Here is a 24282-nt window from a genome sequence, read left to right as displayed (position 1 = left end):
TCACTGTGAATAGCAATTTGCAAAAATGCAGCAAAATAAAAGTGCTTGAGTCTCATGTCCTCTGTGCCTCTGGCTGGTTTTGCCATAGCCCTAGCTACTGACAGGTTAAAAGAAAGAAATTTTTAAAATCGCATTTAACAATGCATCGCAGTGTCGTAGGGTAGGGTGAATGTGGGCCGAACGATCTTACACTGGTGCTCTGCAGCTCTCTTCTGCAAGGTATTATTTAAGAGCCTATCTGTCTCAAATACACCGTTGCGTGTATCAGGGCTCAGATCTTGAAACAATTTGTTCATCTGTTCTGGTTTAACGCAGCTGTCTGCACCTTGTTGTAACCTGCCGTCGTCTGATGCTGGGTACTAAGACTCCATCCCGCTTTTTCACACTGAATTGAACAAATCTGGTTTTGGAGGCAGTTGCATAATGGGAAATTAGCGTTCTTCCTCTGTTCCAGTAAAATTTTGTTAGCTTTAGAAACCGTAGTTACTCTTCTGCAGTTGAAAACAAACATCCGAAGGATTTATCAGCTAATTTCAAGGCCAGTCACTTTTGCCTTGAGTTTGCTAAGGAGTGACACTGTTTTAAAAACCATGAAAGCCACAGTTTTGATACAGAACATGTGAACTTCTTCTAGCTCAAACCAAATGTTTAATCTGGCATTGAATCTTATTCTGACTGCTTCGTTTTTCAGCTCACTTGTGTTTGTTTTTGTTTTAAAAAAAGCTTACCTTTGACTTTGGCTTTCCCAGTCTGGGTCCCAGGGCCTTCTCTTGGGGAGAAACAAAAATTCCCCTTGGGGCAGGACGGACACTTTTTTTCTTACATCACCTCAAAGTTAAGACTTCTGGAAAACCCCAAAAGCTTGGGTAGGATGGGCATCTTTATGCCTTGGAAATGTGATATGCAACCTAGGAGGCAAATAACTAAATGTTAATGATCTTAACAGTATCTGGCTACGCTGTTCTGACCTTTTTCTCCCCTTCTTCCCTTTCACCAGGTGTGGGTATCGCTTTCTGCTTACACCTTACAGAACAAATCTACTCTTGCTTGCTCTGATTTTAGCTGGAAGTCTTCAAAGCTGGTGCTGTATGATAAATAATGGGAGAATAGTTGTTTTCTTCTGTTCCCCTGCACCCTCTCAATGCGCGAGTCCATGTTTCTGTGAGTGGTAGAGCTTGGTTTGTGTGTTGGAGATCACTCAGAGCTGTCCTGACTTCTCAGCTTCACCTAACTCGAGGTGCCGGTTCCAGCTTGGCCACGTCAGTCGCTGTGCACTGGCTCCACAGAGGGGAGGGGAAATAGTGTTTTGAGGCTTCTGGAGTAACTGGGAGAATGTGGGATGTTCCACAGGTGACTTCTGCCCAGCTGGGGATCTCCATGAGGTCCTGGCAAAGTCTCTGTGTCATCAGGGCTTCACCGTTTCAGTAGCTTTGGTATCTCTGGACACTGCTATTGCATAATGGCAGTGAAACTGGTCTCTTCCATGTAAAGTGTTTTAGCAACAAGTCCTCTGAAAACTTCTGGAGTATAGTCATATTCTGAATGGTCTTGCTTTTAATGGATTATAACACTTTTTATTGTGTCAGTAGTGATTTTGAGTGGTGTTAATTTTTTCTTAGAGGATGGTCTCTATTCTAGAAGTAAATATTTTGATACTAGGTAAAGTATATAGTCTCTGTGCTACTCAATAGCCGTGACACCTGGAAAGGCCTTTTAGCCTGAAGCAGGGGAGAGAGATGAGGAACCTCTCCCCAGCCCCTGCCAGGGTTGTTTTACAGTGCTCATTACAGCTGAGTGGAGTATGTTTTCATGTGCTATAGAACTACAGCCGGGATTTGTAATTCTTCACTGTGCAATCCAGGCTCTGAAATAGCAAGATTTTAAATATTCAGTTATCAAATGTAGTGGATCACCTAAGCCCTGAACAGTTTTAACTTTGTACTTGGAAAGGTGATCTGTCTCTGCAGTTGCACTGTCGCAGGGTAAGCCCTGGTTCCTACCAACTGGTCCTTTCCATCGGCAGGAGCTGGGTGAAGACAGCCTTAGATGTGCAAGGCAGCAGCTGGTTTATTAGTAGCAGATTCCAGAAAAGCAACTAGGCAAGCACAGTGATTTCTACCACTTAAGCAGCAATGATCATGTGTCTGTGCACTGGGATTAAATGTGTCTCTTGCCTTCCTCCTGATCCATATTAACGTGTTAGCTTTGAGAGTGCAGAGAGAAATCTATTGATGATACAGAGGATCTAAACCTGCTATCTTTTATGCAATGGAAAATAGAGATTACTTTTTTTAATGTATTAGTTGCATTGCTGTCTGGCATCATTGAAAAAAAAAAAAAGCTTAATTCCCTCTAATAAGAGCTGATGATGCATCTTCTGTATCATCATTGGCTAAATAACAGTCCTAAAATCGATATGGAAAATGTAAAAGCAAAATCAGCTTTGGTTGTGTTTGTGATCTGTGACTATTGAATTTTGGCATGGGCTAAAAGTACGTGTTGGAGAGAAGGGGAATTATCATTTCCATCTACCCTTTCTGATACAGGAGCCCTTGTACACAGAGGAAATGCTGTTTTCCTTCTTTATCTCTTAAGAAACAGTGTTCATGCAGCTTGCCCTTGGGATGCTTTTGTTCACCTGTGACTAATGAGGAGTGTTAGGTGTTTCTAATAAGGTCTTATCTGGCTGTTCTGACACCAGTCCTGCTGTTGGTACCCTTTAGAGCCATTCTGCTCAACTTCATCTCCGATGTCTGTAACAGAGACAGAAGGTGCTGGAACCCAACCTGTGAGGCTCCCGTGTGCGAGGGTAACAGAGATCAGGTGAAGGAAGACAAAATTTCCTGTAAAACAGCGTCTGTTCAGGAGCGGATTCCACAAAACGCAAGTGGAAAGGCATGCTGATTTCCAGCACTTAAGTGTTATCTGTGTGTGTGCTTAGTCCCCTATCCCCCCACTCCTTCTGTTCCTTGCTGCCATTTAGCCTCAGAAAGCAGAGGAATGTCTTTTGAAGCCCCGTTATATGCAAGGGACAGGCATCTCTGTCTCCTGAAAATCCTTCTGCCTGTTACGCCTGAAAGTGTGATGAGGGCAGTAAATAGAATAATAGAGCCACGGTGGAATCTCTGCCCTGGGGTTTGACGGCAATGTCTGGCCGTAAGTCAGAACTGCTCGCAGAATTGTGTCTATAAAGGGCAACTAGTTCATAAAATATATCACTGTAAACAAAGGAGATGCTGAATTTGCTGTTGAGTGGATTCATCTTCCAGGCTTCATCACCTTCTGAAGTGATGGTGTGACTGATTTTTAAGGGCATGGTTAATGCCTAGTTCAGTTCAAATATTTAACCTAAACCACCTGGGTTATTAAACCTGTCAAACTGATGTTTGTTTAGCATATATCTGGGCATGTGAATTTGGTCTGTATAGATGATCTTTTCCATGGAGATATCTTATGGTTTTGGTTTTCTTTTTTCTCTTTAAGTAAATAACGTGTACTTTCAGAGCCAGGATGCTGGTCTGGCTGCCAGCATGTATTCTGCTTAAGTTTGGCACTTGATGGGTTTTGTTGTTGATTTCCACCCCCCCCCCCCCCCCCCCCCCCCCCCCAAGCATTCCGTGTAAAATCTACTGTCGTAAATAAGTCTTCAAACTGAAAATAGAGATTTAGGATTTATTTGCTTTTGTCTTAAAGATAGTTCTAGGCCAAGATTGGGGCAGTTGCAAGTCAGGGTGAAGAGGCACAGATCGATAGTACTGCCATATTTCAGTCCTCAAGTCCCCGTAAAATGGCCCGTTCACAAGCACCACGTAGCACCCACTGTCCTCTGTACGGATCCTTTAACAAAAAAATTACAGTGGCCTGATGCGTTTTTAGGGCACGCTGAGCACTTAAGGGCTCAGTGAAGTCAATTACGAGTATCCCTGAACAGTGACCTGCAGCTGTGCCGCGCTCCCCTGCCCACATCGGCCCCACAGGTACCAGCGGTACGACCCTCTCCACGCTGCGCGTGCTCCTGGAGGAGCAGTGACGCGGAGGAGGATTGTGACCTCTGCGGGAGGCTTGGGTGTAAGTGGGGGGATGTTAATGGCAACTCTGGCACTTGAACTATGAAAGTTGGCGGGCGCCAACCTTCAAAACATAAGCAGATCTAAGTCTCATGAATTTTCATGCTTTCCTACAATAGTAAAATGTCAGATACGGTTCAGAATTCTCCTCCAAGAGTTGTTTTGCTTTAAAGCTGTCGCCACGGTAACGTGTCATCACTGAGGCGGTCTTCAAGGTCCCAGGGAAATGGGAAATCCAAGCTTCCCTCGTTTGCCCATGCTGGTACATCAGCTGACACTGCAGACAACGATCTTTAATCTGGTCTAACTTTGTAAAATTGCTTTTGGCACCTGCAACTTCCTGCTTTTTGCCTTTTCCAAAGTCAAGGAAAGACAATGTTTCATAGTCCAAATGAGATTACGCTGTTCTCCATGCAGGGGTGCACTGGCAGCTGGGCATATTTGATATATATTTGTGTTATATTTTTTTAATATGAAAAGCGTCACTGACCACTCTGTCTCTGATCTGCATAGGGAGTGTTTGTCATCTTTGTGAAAGCCGAAAGGAAACACACAGCCATGTTCTGGAACCATCTCAGGACTTGCCAGAGTGGGTAGGGGAAAGCAGCAGTGTTCTCTACGTTACTGCTACTCCAAAAGGGTGCAGTGTGGATGAAATGAGTAACAGGAGGATGCTTTTTGTTTTGTGTGTTGAACAGCCTGTTACAATAAACTGATAAACCTATTTCATTGTTTGCTGGGCACGGGACCCTCGTGCCTTTTTTCTCTTGCAGCTAGAAGTTTTAAGTATCCTCCTTCACTTGTGTCTAGAAGTGACGCCGGCTGCCTTCATGGAGCAAAAATGAAGCGTTAACTATGGCTTGAATAGGATTGAGCTCAAAGAAGTCGCTTTGCAAAGTGAGAGCAAGAGTTTCCACAGATGAGAAGTATAGCTAACAGAGCAACGTATATCACTGTATGGGGAAGGTGAGAGCAAGGATCTAGGCAGCCAGTCAGCTCAGCAGTGTTTCAGGTTGAAGAGGTGGCAGTTGTGGGTTAGATGCTGGCAAAAAGTTACGATCACTTCACACTTCCAGCTATTTGTTACTTTCAAAACTGAGTTTATTGAATCAGTGTGAGCCAAGAGGGAGTTGGGTTGGGAATAGCCCTCTATTTTAGCAGAAGTTGTTATGGATGGGTGGCTTACACTGTGAAGGGGTAGAGGAAAACTACAGAGGGGAGGATGTGGAGCGTTGCTGGTTGTCCATATTAACCTCCTCAGAATAACCTGTGAAAAACAGATGTGCCAGACACTCGCTTTGGATAAAAGGAACCACCTAGAGCAGAGAGACTTTTATGAAAGACTTTTTAAAGACTAGCGAAAATTATAATTTTTTTTTCAAAAGGCATTGAGAGATAAGACCTTGTCCGATAGCCCTGTTTCTTACAGTAGTGGTTTGGGGGGACTCCTCTGGGGTATGTTCTTCCGTAGGGGCAGATGAGGATGAGTAGGACTACTGGAGTTTCCAGGAAGCTGGGATGATGTGAATATTAAAACAACTTAGAAAGTAAAAGCTTCTCATAGTCTGGCATCTCCGGCTATACCTGTGCTAGTGAATTACATGATGCCTGGTGACTTCTGGTAGTGCTGGAATACAGCATCTGTGCTGTTTGTTTTTAGAGTATTTCCTGTTGCAATCTCTGGCCTGGAGCAAAAGTACTCTCCCAGACACTGGTGGATGCTATTCAAGAGCTAGCATGGACCAAGACCGTTGCCAAGAGCCGTCTGCATATAGCCACCCTGGTTTAAAGAGTAAGGCTTTACCGGTGTGAACGCAGCCCTTTCCAAGTCACCGTGGTCCTGGGCACATTTGAGTCAACTCTGACACTGAACTTCCTAGTGGGGAGGCAGCCTTCTGTTCCTCCTGATTGCAGGAAGCACAATCAGTTTAGCAGCCTTTCATTAGAGCACAAGGGAAATTTGAATAATGAAAGCTTCTTTTTCTCTTTGTCCTCCTCAAGTGATCATTAGTGCTCAGCCCCAGCTATGGCAAAATGGCCGCAGGAGGAGCTCCAGTTGCATTTACTTTAACTGAGGTGTGTTTCTATTTCAGTCATAGTTCAAGACTTGACTCAGGCTCTTATCACTCCTTTTCCTAACATGCTTGCAACTGAATCCTTATTTTATGAATCTCTAACATCTCAAATCATTAGAAATGCCTATCTCTGGTCTACACTAGCCAAAAAGATGGCAGGTTGTTGGATAATGCTGGCTAAGTGTGGGCGCGGGCATGTGCTTTGACAAATAAAGCCTGTGACAGGAGTCACTGTGGATCTGTATTGATTAGATACAACAGTAGGAAGAACTCAAGAATTCTTATTACCTTTATTTTTAGATGTAATTTAGCTAGGCTGAAGGCTTACTGTTCAATGAATTGTTCCAAAAATAAATATTTCATAAGAGGATTAAACTTGAATGTGAAAGACATTTTTTCTTGTGCATCAGTGCTTGTGGAAGGAACTGGCCAGAAATCACTATTCTCCTTAAATTTGCATGCTCTGAATCCAAATTAGAACGGCTTTCACCAATGCTACTCATCCACACAGGAAGCTGGAGGTGCTGTGGGGAGCGCAACTGTGATAGCTAATTTTAGCTAATTTAGTCTTGTTAGCAGCAGAGTTCTTCAACTGTGAAAAGAGATACTTCTGTCTTGCTTAAATAACTTTTTTTTTATTGAGTTGCTACTGAAAAGGAATGTGCTTTGTTCCTCACCAAGGGTATTTTCTGCCTTGGTTTTTGGTGGTGTGGTTTTTTCTTGTGGATCTGGATGTCTGTGTGTTAAGGGTGGTCTTTTTTTTTCTTCTCCTGTTTAGGCACATCTAAAATATCTATAGAAAGATTCAAAGATCACTTCTAAGTATTTATGGCCTTCTCTGGGTGTTTTCGGCCTCTTGTCAGGTGTACTGTCTTGTAACGCAGTTGACTGCTCGCTCCTGCCCTCCCCGCGCTCCTTGGTTGTACGCTGACTAACTAGAGACCATGGGTTGCTGGAGCTTAACTCTTAATTAGCATTTCTTGCACCGTCTAGCCTTTTGGGATCATTCTGGAAGGTCCTTGGTTGGTCCTTGGTCTTTGACACTGGTGATTTGGCAACCCATGAGTCACTCTTCCAGCTTTCTGGAATCATTGCATGTGGTTTCTTTAGTCAAATTGCTCTTGACATACGAAAACCCACTGTGCTATAAAAATGGCTACACTCGTGCAGTTGCTTATTTACTGTCTGATTGTATGAACCTTGCTGGTTTTCAGCTTTGTCAACCCGAATTGCTACAGAAGACACTTTATTAATAGGGACAGGCTTAAACAAGGATTAAATGTGGATATAGCTGAAGAGTATCTGCTTGCTTTACAGTTGAAGACCTTTATTGTTCCATGTGCTACCTGCGATTGGGAAGTATGATCTCTTTCTACAAGTAGTAAGAGTTGCATGACTACCATGAAAGTCTGACTTGCTGTTTGTGAATGTTTCCCTAGAAGATTATTCACTCTTCGAGTTCAGAGGAACTCCATCTTGTGTTTTGATGGCTCTTTAAATTATTAGTCTGACTTCAGCACTTTGCTTCTCTCCTGGGAGGTGCTCTACTCAAAAGCCTAGATCAAATCGAAAAGCAGTCTCTTTCAAATAGTCAGCTTTATTTGAGATGCCTCATGCAAGTGTGGGAACAGGAATTTGATGCCTAACAAAAATCCATTAAATACTTGACACCGGTACCTGTGAAGATAAAAGTCCACCATATATTCTAAAATAAAATCTTGTTTTAAGATCTTGGTGAATCCAGTGATAGGCAAGGAGCCAAGATGGGCTCGTGGCTATAAATGTGGTTTTCCTTATGTCAAGGTGTTGCAGTTAACTTGCTGCTAGCGTTGTTCCTCTAGGAGAGGACTGGGATGAAGATCTGAGATGACTTAATCTCCAGGTTTCATGGCCATCATGTGTATATATAGCTCAGGGTTTACGAGACTTTGCATTCGAACCCATGGTATTTGACAACGTGATACTGCTTTGCATGAGGAATGCTGTAGCTGCAATGTGTGCGGCTCCTCTCGGCTCTTCATATCAAGTGATCTTCATATACCATGCATGTTTAAGACAGGGAGCTATTTAAAGGAAGCTGTTTATCTAGAGATTTGGAAACAAAGTATGAAGAGTGAGACAACAGGAAACTAAAAGATTGAGTGGCTTTCTTTCCCGGGATAAGGGAAACAGTCTTCTGAATGTGGGGATGAGAAAACGGAAAGTGTTGCTTGTTTAGAGAAATTGAGGGAGCCTATAAGGGCGTCTGATACGACGAATGGCATGTTCTTTCTGTTATGAACTTAATTGCACTGAAGTACATTCCATTTAGCTGGGGTAAGAGAGATAATGCCGAACATAACTGGAGGTTTGCTCTAGTATCTGTTTGGCAGTATGGCAACGTAAATGCAGATTGAGACAAGCGCTCTTCATACAGAAAGCGCTAGATTAGTGGAACTAGAGGCTGGCTAATGACGAGAACTGGTTGGATGTAGAATTGCTTCCTTGCTTCTGTCTTGCATCCTTTTTGGGTGGCTTACCAAGGTAGGTTGTATGCTTTCCTCATGGACCAAGGAGAGGTGGTAGCTTACTCCACCCTCAAAAGGGCTGCCACTGGAAACTGGCAGGGACAAGTAGTTGCTACTAAAAGCATCAAGAATTTTCAAAATTATAAAAAAGCAGAAATGAATTGTTAATGTGTGCCCTGAAATATATATATACTTTTGGGACTCCTCAGAATAACTGTTGTATTATAGATGGGGTGGATTTGGTGAACTCTCAGGTGAGAAAGAAACAGAAGGTACGAGACTGGGTAGTCAGCAGGAGGTAGTTTAGTGTATTGATGGGATGCAGGCGATTCAGTTGGTGGGGGGCAAAACCATCTGTGTAGACAACTGGATGAAGTTAAAGAAGCCACTGAAATGTTTAATAATAAAAGTGCAAGAGCTTGGGAACCAGAAGAGCTGAGGAACAAGAATTACGAGTGCAGGACGTGAATCTGGATATTATAGGGATAGCAAACACGATGGGACAGTATGCATACCAGGCATTACCTGTTTTCTGATAGTGTAGGCAAGATAAAAATGAAGAGTGGGTGTAGAGTGGGATGTAAATGAAATAAGAGTGCCTTTCCTCTGTTGCTTTTCAGTGTCACTTGCATAAAAATTGTGTTGGGGAGAAATAAAGTTGCAAACTTGGAATCAGGGTTGCGATGTAGAGACAGATGTCTCTGAACATGAAAATAGTTCCCAGTAATATTTCTCCAAACTGGAAAACAGTTGTGGTTAATAATTGTCATGTAAGCCAGGATTTGCTGGTGAGGTGATAGATGACTCTTTTTTCTTTTCTCCTGCTGTTCACCAACACTTCTGTGAGTTGCCCAGACCAAGAAACTGTAGTAGGCTTTGCTTTACTGGTATCAGAACCGTGGCTGATCTTGACCTACTGCATTTGAGATGGAGTAGCAACACCCAGCACTAAAAAAAGCAGTAAATAACTTTCATTTTCATTAATGTTCTGCTGCAAAAGATAGGCCTGTGGGGTTTTCTTCTTCCCTTTTTCTTAACAAATAAAGTTCTTGGTGTTTTCAGTTGAGAGAGATTGGAATGTCATGTGTGAGAGTGTAATGACCTGGTGGATCACAGCAGCAGACACGGGATGAACTTCAGTCGAACAGACTGCCGGGCTGTGCATTTAGGGCTTGATGCCTTTGGATGGGATCTGGGTGTTCATCAGCTGGAAGGAGCTGGAGAGAAGGACCTTGACGCCCCGGCTTATCACAGGGTGGCTAAACTGTGAATAACAATGTGGAAAAAGAAAATGTGGGCTTACGACGTGTGTTAGCAGTCCCCTTCCGTTGGAAAGGGGAGCATTAGTGTTACCGCACAAGCAAGAGCTCATCCACCATACTCGTGCATCTGAATCATATACAGGATATTCCTTCCTTTCTTAATTAACTTAGTAACTCTCCTTTCCACCCCTTCTGAAGGGAACAGGACTCTTCCAGGTTTCCCTTACTCCTGAGTGCTTCACCAGTTATTAAACATGAAATGATGCTCTTTTCAGTGGGCTGTTTTCTCTTTCATCTGAAAGATTTGGCTTTTGACTTCTATGTAACATAAAATGTGCATCTGCAGGGCGAGGAGCAAGCACTAGTGTTTCTATATGACTTTGCATTAATAAGCAGGTACTGAGATGATATTTTGTTGTGAGCCTGGCTTGATTACTTACTATGGTGACGAACAAGTTGGACCTTTCTCCGTGTGGATTGAAATACTTGGCTGACTCTGTGTGGCTCAGTTTATAGTCTTTTCTGCAGGGTGCTGCATGGAGAGTATACGGAGTAATATTTTGACAGAAGTTTTGTGTGTGTGTAGCTATGCTTGTTTTACAATAAAGAAACATTAATGAACGAAGTGTAAAATATTGTATAGAAAAATTTGGACAGAACACCTGGCAGGTGAGGAGATAGTTCCCTGGTAAAGCTGGTGGGTATAGCTTCACTGAAACGATGGAAAACGTACAAAAAATAGCCTGCTGTGTTCAGCTGAAATACAGCTCCTGAATTCTTTATTTTTTTTCTTTTAAATCTGGATCTCCTTAAAATATTAATCCAAGTATCATTAATGTAATCCTTAAAAGAATACAGTATATTCTTTTCTGGTTGAGTAACACATCTGGCAATGCCTATAGGTTTTGACTTATGAATGTATTAATAACACTGTGAGAGATCCCGCTCTGAAGTTTGGAAGCGCAGAAAATGGCACAGAGCGGTATAGGCTTTATTGAATGAAAAACGCTTCATCTTTGCTTTCTCACTTGTCTTGGACTAAAATGTGACAGTTCTGCCAAATGAAAGCCTTTAGTGTGCCTTGCACAGTGGCTCTACATAATAACAACTGCTAAATTGGGCCCCAGATGTTTTGGTGCCTCTTAGCTTCGTTCATCTCAGATAAAAATTGGCTTGTGACTCAAACCTGGCTGTCGCAGGTGGCTCTGCAGGTGTGTGCCTAACAGTGACTCAGAGCTTTTCAGCCACTGTATGAACACCTGAAGTACTGCTCAGTGGAGGCATGCCCTAACCATCCTGGATTACTTCAGCTTCAATGGTGTGTTTGTAAAAAAACAAACAAACAAAAAACACACAAAAAAACCCCCCTGATTAAGATGCACAAGGGAAAAGTTGCTCAGAATTTTCGCGGTATATCTGCAATAGCTTGAGCAAGAGTTTATATGAAATAGTAATAGCTAGATAGTATTCCCGCTGAGGAGCGAACATTAAAGAAAGCTGCCTGGATGGCTGTGGTGGGACTGTAGCAAAATTTCTCCAAGATTTAGTTAATTTTGAGTAATGTAAGTCATTTCCTAGCCATCCCTAATAAGCTTACATCCACGTACTCTGCAATTGTGTGGCTTCATCTTAATTGTGCACGCGTTGTGTTTTGCAGATAAACAGTTTGAGGCCTGAAGGACCTGCTAAAGGGAACACCTGCTTTTGAGGTATGAACTTATTTTCTAATGATGCAACGCTAAATCTTTAATTTAAAAGCAAAGGTTTGATACAGCTGTGTGTACACACTGAAAAGGCATCTGTTCTGGAAATACAGCTACCATCTACAGTTCTGAGGTGGTGTAATCTCTGACAGAAGTTCAGTAGCAGAGCTTGGCAGGGCAGGCACGCCTGGCTGTGACACGTGGAGTGTTAAATGGACTCTGGGAGAGTCTGCGTGGCTTTAAAAGGCATTATACGGAGAGTTCTGTGACTGGAACTTCTGCAGAATAAACATCTGACGTGCACTTACCTTTCCGTGCTGTTCTGTTAAACACTTTATTGACTGCTCTTTTTTCATCCTTCCTTTTGGGTATTAAAGTTTCTACTGTTTCCCCTGCTTCTGTCCAAGATAGCAGGGCTGGTGTGTGACTCAAGGGATGTCCTTTCTGGCCAGGTGGGCCTTCTTTCTTGCCTTTTCTGCTGTAGAGGGCAGACATCCTGTTTAACTCGGTCACTGAAACCTTTCTGTCGGAGTAAGAGGACTACAAAAGATCAAAATGAGCAAACTGGACTAAGAAGAAAACCCAAGTCTGATTTGATTTGTTAGCAATTTGGAGCCACGGATCATTTGATTTTCTTGTCCTAGCCTGCCTTTGTGGAAGGCACCATAAAGCTACACTTTAGCTGGATTCTATCATCAGGTCTGCAGTCTGAGGATGTTTGAGTTGCAAGTGCTCACATGACATTATTTTAGTGAAGGAATTGAAATTTCTCCTTTATATTTATATGGACTGAGGGACCTGGGTGTCTCCTACATTGCAGTTTGATCAGTGTGACAGCGATTGCTCTCAGACGCTGCCTATTCCTTTGAGTCCTAGGAGCAGTATCAGCCTGTTCACTCCACTAATCTACACCTCTTTCTACCTTAACCTTAAGGTAGTCCAGAATGTAAACCAAGGAAACACGGGGCACAGACTTGTGCAGAAACGACTCCGCTGCTGATGTCAGCCTGCCAGTTTGGCTGTAAAGAATGCAGGGGAGTCAAATGGATGCTGTTCAATTACAGCTTGTTTTAACATCACTAAATGTATCTACTCTGATTTACTAAAACTGTCATGAAATGACAGTAGCCTCGTATGCCTCCTAAAACTTTGTTATGGGTATGGGATAAAATTGTTCCTAAAATGCCTTTTTTTAAGCCTCCTTAAATGGTAGGCGGAGAGCTAATGTCAGAGGTGCAAAGTTGTCTCTCTTCAGTTGGGCTGATGCTCGTGTGTATCCATTCATGACATGACTGGAACCGGGCTCAGTCAGGGGCAGCCACACCACCAGTTGTTGATACTGTGTACTGTGGCTGCCTGCCAAGCCATCTTAAGTCCTTCTGTAAAAGCTGTTTGAATAAAAGCCAAATAAGATGGCTTATCTCCCTCTGGGTGGGATGGAGGGAGGGGGTGGGAGGGGAGGTGCCCGGAATGCTGTGTCTGCTTTTCGCTGTGGCCTCCTTAGAGCTAAAGAGGTCACGGGAGGTGGACTGTCACCTTCTCCTGCACAGAGTGAGCTCTGTGCGCAGCTGAACAGAGGAGGTGACATGGGAGCATGAGAGCGCTACATCGTCCTTCCTGCATGTTCCAGCCTTGAACTTCCCCCCCCCCCCCCTTAGCTTTGACCAACACGGTCTAAATGTCTGCCAGACTCCTTGGATGTCTGGAATTGATCTCTGACTTCAATTTACTTGGTCATGTTGTGCACTCCCAAGTTGTCTAAGGGGGTGAGTTTGCTATGCTATAGCTTTCCTCCTTTCTTTTCCCCACTGTACACAAATGAGTGTCACCATGTAAGCTCCCTCCTAGAGTCCCGGGGTACATGTAGCTGTACCTCTCAGCATTTGTTGTTCCATGGTTTCAGGACATGGAAACCACACAGGTGTTTCCCACAGACTATATTCAGCAGCTAAAAATGCTTCCTGAAGTAATTTATCCAGACACATTTAATCGGCGCTCATTGACTGCCTAGATGAATAAAGGCAACTTCCTCCCCAGCATCCTCTGGAGGAGCCCAGGAGAGCGGGCGGGAGCGGAAGTGTTCGAGCGAGGCTGGCACCGCCTGGCTGGCTCTTGTTGGATGACCCGATTTGATCTTGGGTTGCAAACCAATAACCTGTTCATCTCGTGTTGTCACTCAGAAATGAATGGGTTCTTCCTACTTTGTTATGAGCTCTTTCAGCCAGGTACAGCTGCGTGTTTGCTCATCTCCCTTCCTTTCTTAAACTGCAAATACTGACCACAACTCTTGCAGCACCTAGAACTTCAGTAGGTTATTGTATTGGTTACATGTGTGTAGGTGGCGAGAAAGCACTTCTAAAAACACTTTCTGATGGATTAATTTGTAGTTTGTTTTGGTTTTTTTGTAGAATTGCTCTAGTTGGGAAGAAACATGCACAAAACTACATCTGTAGGACCAGTTTTATTGATAAAAAGTGAACTGGATTGGGGCTGCTGCTGATGTAATTGTAGTAGGAGCAAGTCGCTGCTGCTTGCTATGTGACTCCCTGCTTCCCCCCGCCCCCGCAGCAGAGCTCTGACTATGGAGAATTCTGCTCAGATAAGGCAAGCGGATAAGAAAGAACTTCCTCTGCCTCTGTGCTTTAGCTAACCAAGCGTGATCGCTTGTCCTCAGAGGATTTTGCGTTTGCTGGAGGAGGGGCTGGTGCATTATCACCCACCCTTTTAAAAGGGGCTTGAGGAAGTACATGCTGACCTTCCAGCTTGAGGATGCTGAGAACAGAACTGAGAAGGTTTAGCCCTTGAAGTAAGAGAGAACCCTTGGGAAAAAGGCACTGCTACCATATCACTTTACCACATATAGTTTTACTTCCTTCAAGTGATGTGGGCAGAACCCTTTATTTTAATTAAATTTTAAAAAAGAGCTTGGTTATTTTTTTCAGTACTACACTGAATTATTTATTTGGTCCCTTATCCTTCCCTTTTTGGAAGGGAAGCGGCCTGTGTCAAAGGGCACAATACTGCGATGCTGGATATTTCAGCCATACCTGCAATAAGGAAGCGAATCATTCTCTAAAGACACTAATAGAAATTTCAGGTCTCCCCACAGTGTTACCAGGTACAGTCTATTATTGCTCTTTCATGAAAGCTCAGCTTTTGTTTTCTAACCAGTGCCTTGTTTTTCAGCCATCCTTGAATGTATTTGTTATCAAGAGTACGGAAACGTAAATACAATAGTGGTTGAACTGCCGTAGCTACTCCCTTCCTCCTCTGCTGGCTTCCTGCATACATTTTGGAAGGTGGAAACTATTCTTCTGCATTAATTAATTTCAGAAATGAGTGTTCTTCCCCCTGTTGCCACCCCATCAGATTTCAAAAACCAAAGGGCGAAGAGAAACCACTGTTCTCACGTATGTTCCTTGAGACGGAGAACGAAAGGCCTCTTGCTGCAGCTCCTTCCAGCATGTTCTCCTGCTCCAGCCTGATGGAAGCACTGGCTAACAGGACGTACAGTTTTTTTCCACTCAAAGCTTTAACCAGACAGCCACGCAGGCACAATTCTAGTGGAACTAAGTCTGTGTTCATCTGCTTGTGACACTTGAGTGCATTTCTTAGAAGAAAAACTGAACTGGAGCAGTGCCTTCACTGACTTGAGTGTATTTCTCCCAGACTTGCAGTTATTTATGAGAGTTGTTTCCTAAATGGAGTTCTGCTTGTTCTAGTTGGGTCACTAGTAGCTAATGTTGGTCGCTTTCTTAGTCAGGCAGGAATTTTGTCATTAAAACCAGCTCAAGATAATGGAGAGGCTCAAATGGTAGAATTTGCTCTTTTGACTAGCTCAGGAGGAATTAGGCTCAGTTGTTTGATGGGTGTAAGCGGTTAATTTGACCTCAGACCATGGCTGTTGTGCCTTTTTTTTTTTCCCCAAAGTCTGTCATAGACATTGTACGGCAGTAATAACTTTCTGGGGAGAGTTAGTTGTCTTCATTTACCCGGGTCTTCCTTGCATAACCTGCCGCTTTTAATGCTATTAATATGTCTGTACTACACTAATGCTGGTCCTTTTTCAGAACTGAGGAGTTCTGTGATGCTCGTGTGGCACTTGGCAAACTGCATGACTGAACTTAGCTAAATAAAAATCCCTGGGATCCTCTCTAAGAATAAACATCACGTGAGAGCAGGAGTGTTTCCCTGCTTTGAGAGAATTAAAATGGCGTGCTGGTAGGGAATAACAGCAGCAGCTTAAGAGCTAGGCTGGCATCCATCTCTGGCTAAAAGGAATAAGCTACAAGTCTGGAGGAAGCAGAAGGGTCTGGCACGTAACCTTTCGCTTTTCTTGCTGTTGAGTTTGTCAGTCCGGGATGACATAGTGCTTTCAGAATGTACTGTTTTTGTAATTCAAGAGTCTGATAAATACCCTTACAAAGGAGATGTGGACATATTTGCTTAACTTCTAGTCTAGCAGTGTTTCATACTGGGCCTTGGCCTACAGCTTAAATACCTATTAATGCACTATCGAGCACATTTCTGAGCACTTCTGTTACCTGTATTTAGTTCTTCCCCCCCACCTTGGTAGCATGGGAGGTACTGGAACTGGTGTAGGCGTCTGGTAATGTTGCCTCAAGTGTGCCTGTGTGTAGCTTATGTTCTGGCACAAGCAGTAATGGATGCTGACATAATGTTATCTTGCGAGTCATTCCCTTGCTGAGGGAGAAAGTCTCTGCTCTGCCGGCCTGCGGTGCGTTAATGCTGGTAACGGAGTGCGTGAATGAGCCTTGCATTTTGTGGTCCCTCAGAAAAGTGTGTTCTCCCCTCTGGGAGTTCTGTGGTGACTCACCAGACCTTTCCCTGCTTCACATAACAATTCTGAAGCTAAATTATTGTTCTGCCCTTCTTTGTTTTGAGGCTGTTACGTTACTAAACAGGAGTGCCTCCTCCTGGATCGCAGGCAGGCAGTACGTACTTCCCAGGCTTCTAGCAAATCCTTTCATGAGCTGCTGTAGGCAAAGGCTTCAGCCCTGCTTGCAGAGGTGCCCACGTGTGTTCAGCATTTTTAAAGCTATAGGCTTCTACCTTGGTTTAAAAGGACTCCTGATTTTTGTCTGTGGCTACACACAAGTGAGAAAACGATCTCTGCTTAGAAGTAATTCCTAGTAACATGGAACATATTTAATCTCCAAGATGAACAAAATCCACGCATTGAATTGCAAGAAGTGGTGTAAAGAGCCAGGCCTTTCCTAAGCAAGTTCTAGGAACACACCACGGTGTAAAGACAGACTTGGATATCCCAAAGCTGTTCTTAACAGAGTAAGAAGAGGCAGGCTGCACAGCTTTGAATCCCCTAGGCATACTCTGCTCCCACCCTAAACGTGCCTAGGGACTTCATTTCTCCATGAATTTCTGAGCACCTGGGTGGCCTCCATGGCAATACAGGGACTGCATTTCATTCCAGGCTTGAAAACCTAACACATGTGAAGCAAACAGTAAGCTGCTAATGCTTGGTAAGTGGGCACATCTGCTCTAGACTAGTTTGCCTACGTGGCTGCAGAGTTCTGCTCTGGCTGATGCCCTGAAACCTTGGCTGGGCACTGATGGAGCATTTGCTGCTGATTTTTAAATGTCTGTTTCCATAACGCTTTCTTGTGGTTTTCAAATGGCAACCCCCTACCTCTCTACTAGCTCAAATGTGTCTGTTGTATTTCCAGGTTCCTTTTGGGGCATATCTGTCAGCTCTCAAAAGCCCGAGGGGAGGGCATGATTCTCCAAGGCAACTGCTGAGTCCGGAAACTAACTTATTTGCTAGAGCAAAGATCTTGCAGAATTTGCAAGTAGCTAAAACTTGTTTCTTAGTATAGAAGAGTGGTTTGTTTCATTCCTCCAAAGTTTTTTGACCTTCCAGTAGTAGAAAGCTTTAAAGTGTTGTTTGCTCTTTGCAAATCTACTTGAAAAAGCATCGACAGGTTTGCTGTTCCACTCATCTGGCTCCGAAGCACCAAGCTGGTGATGAGTTGTCGTTGATGAAAACAGTTTACTAGTCAGCTTTGTCATTTTGAAGCTACCAGTTCTGTGTCCTGATCGACAGGTTCTCATGCTATATAATTATGTTGTCAGGAGAGGTGCTTATTTTAATTAAAAGTAGCTGCTCTAATATAGTCACTAACATAAGTAGAATTATTCTATATAGGTAAAGGAGTAAAGCTTGTATGTAAACTGAGTTCCTGGAAGCAGTGACTGTGTGTAGCCAGCTGCCAAACAAGCTGCTTCTGTGTTTGTGGTAGTGTCTGCTGTAGCTGCTGCTCTCTCTAACCTGTGATGTTTTATGCTCCTTGCTCAAATTCTGTCTTACTTTTTGAGTAACGCTGGCTAACGTGTTGGTCTTGGGGCCCTCCTCTAGAGAGTGAGTGTGCTTGCAGCAGAGGGCACCCAGCCTTTCCTGTGGGTGTCAGATTGTGTCTCTGAGCAGAAGCCACGAAGCTGATGTGCAGGAGCTCTGCCTCAGAAGGTCTTTCCAATGCCATTTATGACTTGATTTATCTTTCTTGATACCCCCTGTAAAATAAGGGAGCAGAGTTGCTGAGTGTAAATCTCGCCTCTTTCTGCCAGATTGGTTCCACAAGCTTGAATTGTTCCTGCTGTTCTTTCAGAAAGCTTAACTTGGAATTTTCAAGGCTTACTATGGTAAACTTCTTGATGTACAGAAGAGATATGGTATGGATGTAACATGTTAAATGCTAGTTAATGGCTCCTTATTTTACTCTTCAGTGAGAGAATACAGATTCTGAAATAAAGTTACCAAAAAAAGCTATGGTCTTACTTTCCCTCCTACCCCCTCAGATGTGTATATATAGATAAGGCAAAATGCTGTGAGTTCATGAAGGTATCGTGGGCCTGCACAGCGGTATTACAACTGTAATTAAGCTGGACTGGACCTCTGAAAAATTTTTCTCACAGCATGACTTGAGCTCTTTCTGATCTCCTGGTTTGTAGTTCCAGTGCTCATGCGGTGCGGTTTTCTTCACGAGCAATAGCAGAAGAAATCATCCTAGAAATGGAAAGCCGAAATTCTCATGTCAGCACAAGATCTGTTACTCTGGGAGCTGCCTATGAAAGACGACTGTGGATTAGGATGAATGTAGAGGAGCTGACATGAGGACTGAGGTGAACTTTGTAGTGATGCTTCTCCCTTTCTGTGCACTCATCAGTCCTCCTTTCCAGGCTAACGGCAGTGATGACTTTGCAGGAAGAAGCATGAGGAGGTACGAGATACCTAATAAAAATGAGAATTATTGACTGATCCACTATATTAAAATGTGCCATCCTTCTCTTCTTCCCAAGAGAAGGGACTCATTAGCAAAAGCCAGAAAGCCATTATTTTCTGGGTTTTGCTCTTGGGGAGGTAGAAGCTGCCTTCCTTTCTGATGCATGTGCTATTAAAGGAAAGCAGCTGACAGGAACAGCTGCTTGCCTTGCCTGTTTGGTTTGTGGCTTAGCAGTCAATATGCAGCATAGGAAGAAAAGTGCTTTGCTAACAGCCAGAGTTTTCATACCCTGCCCCCACTTTAACTGTCTTTCCCTCTGTGCTCTGCCAAGGGAGAACAGGAGACTCTTTCCCCCCGCCATGATTAATGAAACTCTCCTTATTTGGTGCTGCCTCTCCTGGTGTGCAGCACAGAAAATCCTCTCTTCTGAGAGACAGCTTGAAAACCAGCAAACAAGTATGACTCTGGGCAGTTTCTTTTTTAAAAGTAGTTAAGGAATAGGTCATTTTAGAGCTAAAATTTACAAGTCTGTGCGGAAGGTGGGCAGACGCCTTTATTTTCCTTAGATAAGCATTTATGGGTTTTAGAGATGACATACCAGTCTTTTTTAGGTCTCTTGTTTCAATGCGTGTAGGCCCGTGTGGAGCTAGACGCTTGAAAGTCCCCCACAGTTATTATCTATGAACTCATCTTCCATGTGGCTTTTTTGAAGGCCAGCCAAGACCATTAATCCCCACCTTCTAGAGTCCCTAATCCCTGCTGGGGCTTATAGGAAAGTTATTCTTGTACTCCCAGTGAAGCTGCTCTGGCAAAGCATCTATCCTGCTGTAACTTAAGGCAAGTTTATTAATGTGACTTTTTATCAGCTTGGAAATGGTACAACTCATAATGTAGCAATCTAACTTGGACAGTCTTACCCCATCTTGCTGAGTGGTTAATAGTACTGAAATTGCCCAAAGGGAGGGAATAACTCGGGAGGCTGGTGTTCTCTTATCTCATCTTGGTGTGCTTAAGTATAATTAACAATAGTAAAATGCTCTTTGCAGGCACAAATACATGCCATATTTTTTTGGCGGGGGGAATAGGCACAAGTGAAGCGAAGTCAGGGTTGGAAGTGGTCTGCTGGGCTGATGCTTGCAGTTGTACGGCTCCTCTTCTCAGCCTGACACTCCTAAAGCCTCCTGGCTCTGCGTTTTGTGCAGTTGTGGCAAGACTGATGGAAGGCCCTCTTCCTTGTGAGCCTCCCCCCTTCCCACCATCCTTACTTGATCAAAGACTTTTCTTTGGTTCCAAGGAAGCTTCTTCAAACACTCAGGACTGGTTCAGGTGGGCTTCCCTCCATTTGTTGTCCTTCTAGGGTTCACTTGTGCTTTGGACAGGAGGGAGCTCTGAATGGTTTTACCTTCGGCTCATGATTTGTTCACTCTTGTCGGTTCTGGTAGCATTGGTCAGCTCTGTCTGTGCTAAATCCTCTGTCTACTGAAGTGGTTCATTAGGCAGCTTGGGGCCTTTGCTGTCAAAGGGAACTGTGTGACCTCGCCAGTGGTACATACCGTGGAGAAATTGCAAAATTCACTTCAGGCTTTTAGACTAAGCCTGAGCAACTTTAAGTCTAATTCCCAGGGACGTGGTAGAGTTACTCTCTTGGGTGTCTGGAGCTTTCTGTCTCTACAAGTTCTGTGACCAGAATTAAGCTCTTCAAAGCCAGATAGCAAAAGAAGTTGTTGTGTTGACTTTGCTCAGCTGTTAAGTGTGCTGATAAAGACCATTGTAGGCTTCATGCCTAGAGTTCCCATGCCGTCTCCTTCTGGAGCCATTGCATGTCGTTACTTCCCTGCCTAGAAAAGAAGGCAGGCTTTGCAAGAAGCACCTCCTCACCCTGGGCAGAGGGAGAACCTGACTGAAGGCCAGAAGGGAGTGTAACTGATGGAAAAACCAGCAGCGGAGACTCTGAAATCTGAGTTAGCGACCGCAGTCTCACTGCGCAGTACAACTGTCTGTGCACGCCGGACTTCATACCGAGAGCTTTGGAAGAAGCAAAGGGTGAGTCTGTGCCATGTAAATGCTGTGTGCCAGGGAAGTAATGCTTCTGAACATGATCATCCTCGAGTCCCATGATGTTATCTTAGGGAGCTGGAACAGCAACGGGTAAGTCCAGCCCTCTTGGGTTCATCAGCAACTCTGAACACCTTCAGAGCGATAACTGGGCCTATTTCACGAGATCTCATGTCTTCCTTAAAGCAATACTTTAGGAACAAGTTTTTTAAAGGGGAATACATAAATGCATAAATAAAACATGAGGCAGTCTCTTTACTTCCATAAAAATCAATGTTAGAAGTTAGTGTAGATGATTTGATGTCACCCACAAAAAGGAGGGGTTTTTATCCTTAAGGGAAGAAGTCTAGGGTTCCAAACTAGAGCTGGATAACAAATTTAATGAAACATGTTTATCCAGAGTGCTTTGAGAGTTCTGAATTATGTGTCTGTAGCTGCTGTTGATATGCTGTCTGCCTGTTGTGGTGCTCATGGGAAGGTGCAGTAGGGTAATATTCTTGCCATATGTGGATAATACCAGGTCAGCCATTCCCAGGGCACAGGGCGTTGTGCATTTCCATTCCTCCCACCCCACCAGCATCCTTTAAGAGGAAGTAACTATAGGGAGAAAAACATAATCCCAGCGATTTAAAAACCAAACAAAATTGAGCAAGAAAAAAGCCCCTCTCTTATGGCTCTTTCCCTCCTCCTGCTTCATGAGGCAGAAGTTTATTTGCTGCATCCCGGCTTGTGGCCACGCGCCACTGTGTGGGATCGGGAGCGTGGCGCTCGGGATTGGGAGCTCTCAGGTAGGGTCAGTGGCTCCTAGCTGTGGGACTGCTGTTGTTGCAGCCCTGTCAGTTGGCCTGGTGGCAGCATGCTACCAGAAGCCCAAATACTCTTACAGGTAGCAACCACATGTGGAAGCTTTTTTAGATATTTGCTTTTATCTTAAAGCTGCATTTCCCTATACCTTTCCGTGCAGGAAGAAAAAGGTGAGGAGCAGTGAGAAACTAACTCTTCTTGTGTATGTATGTGAAATTCTTGCTCTTGGAGCTGACCTTCCAGGTTGATTCTGGTTGTCTTCGTAGTTTTGCAAGTCAAGCTTTTCCTACTGTACTGAATTCTGGCCCTCGCACTGTAGACAATCTGAAGCAATTGCAGACAAGTAATAACTTGTCAGTCTTTTGAAGCAGCAGGAAGAAGACCTTTGTACACTAGCAAGCAGGATCAGCAGCTGCCTTTCCGTTGCAGGACTAGTTAGGACTCCTAGAGCTAGCTTCATAGCACCCAAAGTTATTTTAGCTCTTAAATTAAGAACAAGAGAGTTACCTGAAAATTTGAATGAACAAGATGGGCCATTGCGTATCAGAGATACAAATTCTGGAATTATTCCTCAATTTTTTTTTTTACATAGCCGTGTCTCATTTCTGTTCTTGGCAACAGCCACTGCATGAATGAAACTGTGTCTACTGCAGGACTGCACTACTGTGTGCTGTCCACACTACTTCATCCTCTGGGTCTGGGACAGAAATGGATCCTTTCCAAAACTGTACGTGGCCAGGGAGGTTGGGAGCATTGTTTTGGTTTGGTTTTAAGGCTTGCCTTCGAGGTGCAAAATGGAAGTGCTTTAGGACACGTCTTGTTCTGTTCATAGGCTTTTGGTCATTGGTTTCAAAAATATGAACAGTGGTGTTCAAAGGCTATCAGAATTACAGAATGGCTGAGGTTGGCAGGGACCTCTGGAGATAACCTAGTCCAACCCCCCCGTCTGTTTAAGACAGGTCACCTGGAACAGGCTGCCCAGAACTGTGAATTGTTGGGTATTGAACGTCTCCAAGAATGGAGAATCTCCAGCCTCTCTGAGCAGCTTGCAGCTCCTGAACTCATCGTCCGAAGTAACTGTGCCAACTGTGTTGGTTATATGGAAGACAGTTGACTGTTTTCCTTCTGAATTTCTTTTGTTCTCACATTACAGAGAGGTGACCCAGGACATTCCTGACAGTCAGGTATTTGCCAAGAGAGAAGTGATCTCTTCCTTATTAAAATAAGAGATGAAGACAGCTGAAGTCAGTCATGCCATGTTTTTACCGATGCCTCCTAAGTCTCCCCATTCTGTCATTAAATACACACACGTGTACGGGTGCCTGTATATACAACATTCTTCAGACACTGCAAACAAGAATTCTTACTAGTGCTCCTTCATTTGGATATTCCGTCTGCCTTGATGTTTGGTGGAGATCTAGCTCCAGCTAATTATTTTTATTTTGCATAAATGCTGAATATAGACTTTATTTTTAAACTGCTTTTACTTAATTGAAAATAATGATAATAAGAGGGATAGAATATGCATGTTGCCTGCCACTAGAATTCAGAGATTCCTCGAAGTCTTGAAATACTAGAGTATTTATTTATTTCTCTCCTTCCGCTAAAAACAGATCTGGCTACAGTGATCAATTTGTGTAGAGGGCTTCCAGAATAACTGGGAGTAACGCAGTCAGTCCTCTCCAGGCGACTTTGCTCAGACAGAACTGCCTTGCTTCCCTGGGAGAGGTGAGCGGTAAGCTGAACATGATGGAACCTGCAGGAGAGTTCCTACCCTTGCAGGCGACCTGTCGCAGGAGCCCGGCGGCATGGGTGGCTCGTCTCTTTGCGTTTGGAGGCGAATGCTTAGTGGGATGCATTATCTGCCAAGATGGGAAGCAGCAAATGAAGTTTTGTAAAATAGCAGAGGCTTTGACTGCCGAGAGGTTTTGGCCTATGTTGTCATGGACTGGATCACCAGGCACCTCTATTCTATTGAAATCCATGATGAGATCAGTTGCGATACTGAATTATAGCCAAATCAAACGTTGGAGCGACGCAACTTCCTCGTGGACAGCAATCACCATACGAGTGTGTTCTTTTGGCTGGTGCAAAGCTTGTATTTTAAGTGAGCAATACAGAGCATTGAATTCCTCTTTGAAGGGTCTATTGTAGATGCAAGTGCAAAGGTGGAAGGGTTAAGCGATGCAGTGATCTAGCCTTGCTGGTGTAAGGCTAAAGTTTCTGGAAGAACATCATCGTGGATCACAAGGCTTCTGCCCTGGAGAGGGTGGACCAGCCATGGAATCTTGTGTTTGTAACAGCTGTAAATTTATTTAGTCCTTTCATAAAGTGTTTCAGGGTTTAGTAGCTGTTAGAATAGTCTTCCTTTTAGCCAGCTCCAATGAAATGTTTATTTGCCTTTGGGAGCCTTTCATTCCCTGGTGTTGTGTGGATTGTGTAACTTGTCTCAGGTGCACTCTGCAGATCTGCCTGATGCTGGAGATGGAACTGCCGTAATGGAGGTGCAAAGCTGATCCCTCATCATTATATTTGTGAGGCTGGGCTCCA

The 24282-nt window shown here is 43.8% G+C and overlaps 1 protein-coding gene across 7 annotated transcripts in view; it reads left to right on the top strand.

Moving 5' to 3' along the window:
• Positions 1 to 24282, top strand: part of MAP4 (microtubule associated protein 4) — a 167439-nt gene that overhangs the window by 20186 nt on the left and 122971 nt on the right. For 6 of the 7 annotated variants that reach the window (XM_064445212.1, XM_064445214.1, XM_064445213.1 and 3 more), the window contains one exon: positions 11569 to 11620. The exons of the other annotated variant lie outside the window; for it this stretch is intronic. The gene's annotated coding sequence lies outside the window, so the exon portion shown is untranslated. Of the gene's footprint in view, positions 1 to 11568; positions 11621 to 24282 lie in introns of those variants that run through there. 7 annotated transcript variants of the gene reach the window in all.

The sequence above is a fragment of the Phalacrocorax carbo genome, chromosome 2 (assembly GCF_963921805.1).
Source record: "Phalacrocorax carbo chromosome 2, bPhaCar2.1, whole genome shotgun sequence".
Classification (NCBI taxonomy): domain Eukaryota; kingdom Metazoa; phylum Chordata; class Aves; order Suliformes; family Phalacrocoracidae; genus Phalacrocorax; species Phalacrocorax carbo.
Note: the sequence above shows the minus strand (reverse complement) of the source record. Positions and strands in the feature narration are given on the sequence as shown.